General features: G+C 30.0%; 1 long non-coding RNA gene across 1 annotated transcript; it reads right to left on the bottom strand.

The window, feature by feature from the left end:
- Positions 1-1,967: 1,967 nt before the first annotated feature.
- Positions 1,968-3,200, bottom strand: LOC146911965 (uncharacterized). Its single transcript, XR_015015065.1, has 2 exons — positions 2,339-3,200; positions 1,968-2,252 (listed from the first exon to the last, which is right to left on the bottom strand). It is a non-coding gene; the product is annotated as an uncharacterized LOC146911965 (long non-coding RNA).
- Between the last annotated feature and the right edge of the window lie 859 nt (positions 3,201-4,059).

Raw genomic sequence — 4,059 nt, 5'->3', positions numbered from 1 at the left:
TGGACAACTACCCATTATTTTGTACCGCATCAAACCAGCGGACAAAGTTTTGTCCTGTGTTCACTTATACATAAAATACTTTTTTATCCCTTCATTGTTTCTATTTTTTTTTTCTTTTCTGAGGGCTGCTTCTATTTGTTAAAACCCTCAATACTATCGTCTTCATGCAATTCTTCTTTCAATTTGTCTTTTTCCAGTTTTTTTTTTCCTCCTCTGCTTTGCGTGTGTTATATATGATGGTGATTTTTTTTTTAAAGATATATGATGATTATGATGTCACCTTTTTGTTTTTGTTTTTGAAGTAACCTTTTTTTCTCTCGTTTTTTTTTTTAAATAAATATATACGATATATCTTTATCAAATTTTTTTGTTTAAATAATCGTTTTTTATTTTTCTAATACGATGTAGTTGATAATATATATATATATATATATATATATATATATATATATATATATAAACATCTTTGTCTTTGTGAGCTTAACTCAGTTGGTATGGACAGACAATGCGTAAAATAAGCAAGGTCCGGGGTTCAAACCCCGGCCACCACAAAAAAAAATATAAACATCTTTATCAATTTTTTTAAATAATCGTTAAGTGTGTTGATACTATTAGAAAAATAAATAAAATAGTTTTAAAATTTTGTTGTGTCTTTACACAGTGAAAAATCAAACATAGTACGTTACAAAGGGTATTACAGTAAATTTTGCATTGTTTTGTCTTGTGCATCAACATATCAAACAAGATACAGGACAAAACAGCTTGTCCTGTGTATCAACCATCAAACACAGTAAAGTACAAAAAGTTGTCCTGTGGCTCACTCACTTGTTCAGTACTGTCCTGTCCAGTATCCCACCTTTTACAAATCAAACGCACCATATATGTATCATATCTATTGCATCATTCTATATATCTTCCTCTTTCAATGTGCCAATGAGGTATTTGACAGTCCATCAAACATTTTCATCTTTCAAATATAGAGATGAGTTCCAAAACCAAGAATCAGCAAATTGCAGATCTGGTTCCTCAATAGTCTGTATGTTTGCATCCTTCTCTGTTGCACCTATCCAACAACTGAGATATTACACACCAAAAAATATATGATTTATCCCTTTCTCACACGATTGAGAGCCTAAGAGAGAGAAAGAAAAGCTACAACAGTCCAACGACCGAGCATAGTAACGATTTGTCGTTTGCACAGAGGGGTGATCGAATGGAGGGTGCAACCCAATGGTTGGCACACGGTAGAGAAGGCCATGACTTTGCAATAGCGGCGGACATTAAGAAATGCACGACTGCTTTACAATTTATTGATATTGATACTTAAGGGTTAATATGTGTTTACCCCCTGTAATATAGGTCATTTCCGGTTTTCCCCCCTGTAAAATATTTTTTTTGAATTTCATCCTTGAAATTTGAAAATATTTTGGTTTTAGACCTTCATTAAAAATTTCACCCCCTGTAATTTGAGCAAATTTAGGTTTACCCCTCTTGTAATTTGAAAAAAAATTGGTTTACCCCCCTGTTCATTTGAGCAAATTTCGGTTTACCCCCTGCCATATCTTTGATTTTGTACTGTCAAAGCTCATGAATGTCCAAAACCAAAAATCTTCAAATTACGAGGACGAAATCCAAAAAAAATATTTTACAGGGGGGAAAACCGGAAATGACCTATATTACAGGGGGGTAAACACATATTAACCCGATACTTAATTACCTTTGTTTTTATCATGAATATGAGTGGCATTGTAGCAACACAAAAATTTATTAGGTTAATGTAATTTGTATGTCTAGAATTGTATCTAATAGACCCATGTATGCTTATAAATGCATGAATGAATATAATTATGAGATAATCATGTTATCTTTATTTAATAATGGAAAATGCTAGTTAAAGCGAAGGATTTTATCTCGAATGAATCACAAAAGCAGTACCATAGTGTTATTTCACACAACTACCGGCTGAATCTCACAATTCAAAATTAATTAAATACAGCGGTTTTGCCTCTTTCATTCATAAAAATACACTTTGGGATATTTCAAGAAAAGAAATGTCGCTAAATATAGCATTGCTCCTTAATAATTATTTCACATGATTACATCTTTATTTATTACAATTCAGTGTAATTCTGCATGCAGTGTCCCTTCATTGTAATGCTTGCACAAACAGACATTCTGAAAGCACCATGGAATACCACCATTTATGGCACACACATCGTTGCAATCCCTGTTTTTCTGGCAGGCAAAAACTACTGTAAACCATAAAATAACTAGTGTCAGAATGAAAGATTGTGTATAAAATAAAGAATAAAATTTGAAAGGATGAAAAAAAATGTACTAAAATCTTCTTGGGCTGCAACGTGAAGCAGGAAAAGGATAAGACATGTGATCATAATGTAAGCAAACTTGAGAATTGTAGTCATGTTTCTTCTCCTTTAGATGTAACAAATCGAAAATTGTTACTCCCTCCGTTTCAACATGAGTGTCGTTTTAGGTGTTTACACACATATTAAGAAATGCAATGATTAAAAGAAAGAGAATGATTATTTTACCAAATTATCCTTATTAACTATTGGTTAGTTTTAAAAGTAATACTTTGGAAGTAGTGTGCAGAGTATTAATTGGAGGGTACAATTGAAAATAAAAAGTTATTATTGCATTGAAAACTGAAAGCGACATTCATTTTAAAACAAATTTTTTTGGCTAAAGCGACACTCATTTTAAAACGGAGGGAGTAGATCACTTCTTAGTTTTTAGCACTTATATACTGGCTAATACTTTCTTAGAGTAATCAATAGACGACCTTTTTACAGTAATCAATAGACTACATTAATAATAATAAAATAATTGAATATCTCTTAATTGTATTTATGCGTCGTGTTTGTCTTTTGTGCTCTACTTTATCGCATTTCTTATAATTTCACTATAAAATACTACCTCTGTCCTTAATTATAAGACCCTTTTATGTTTTTTTTTTATCTATTTTTATAAGACCCTTTTCAAATTTCAATGTACATTAATTATTTCTTTACCATTATATCCCTATTTATGTTGCATATTTTTCTGCAATATTTAATAAATACTCTATGAAAACATCCACTAATTCCCTTTCATAAATGGTAACATCTAGTGAAACAATAACAATTGTCAACAAAATTAATTCAACAATTGACTTTCTTAATTTTCCGTGTTTTTCTCAAAAGGGCCCTATAATTAGGGACGGAGGTAGTATTGTTTATCTTCATTATCATTATTATTATTATTATTATTATTATTATTATTATTATTATTATTATTATTATTATTATTATTATTATTATTATTATTATTATTACTACTACTACTACTACTAGCGTTCAGACGGGCACTCTCGTGTCTGTCTATCCGCTTTTTCTACTGCGATAATGTATGTATATACTTGACTATATTTTTTTTGTATAAATTAATATATAGTATGCCATACACAAATACTATAATTTTTTTAATTTTTTTAACACCATTAGGAAGAAACATATCAAAAACTTATGACATAAGAGTTATATTTAAGATTATGACATGTTACCTTTTATTCTTTAACTCATTTAATCTCTAACTCCACTGAGTGAGCTACCCATCCCCACTAGGCTACGATTCATTTGGGTGTTTGTCATCTCCTTATTACACTCAAGTGTATATATTTTACCAAGCTTGTTTGTATAATTTTGATTCTAATATAAAGGCTATTTACATATTTTTATAATTTCATACACATACAAATAACACAAATGTACACATAACTGTTCTTTTAAATACTTGAAATGCTTTATTTGTATTCTATCTCTTGCATTTTGTGTTCGTCTTTCCTTTTGATATTGTCTTGATTGTTGACTACTGTTCTCATACTTCATTCTTAAATAAGCTACGACCATTAAAAAAATAAATTGCTTTCAATTTTATATACACTGGTGTAAGCATAAGTAAAAGAATTTATTTCTCATACTTCTTATTGATTTTTCTGAATCACATGCATAAACAAAAACACAAACCCTTCCTTAAATGATAGTAGTGACAAAACACAGT

The sequence above is a fragment of the Medicago sativa genome, chromosome 6 (genome assembly GCF_051527215.1).
Source record: "Medicago sativa cultivar Bolivia chromosome 6, Bolivia_mono, whole genome shotgun sequence".
In the NCBI taxonomy this organism is placed as follows: domain Eukaryota; kingdom Viridiplantae; phylum Streptophyta; class Magnoliopsida; order Fabales; family Fabaceae; genus Medicago; species Medicago sativa.
The sequence above is the reverse complement of the archived record's forward strand: the minus strand, read 5'-3'. Positions and strand labels throughout refer to the sequence as shown.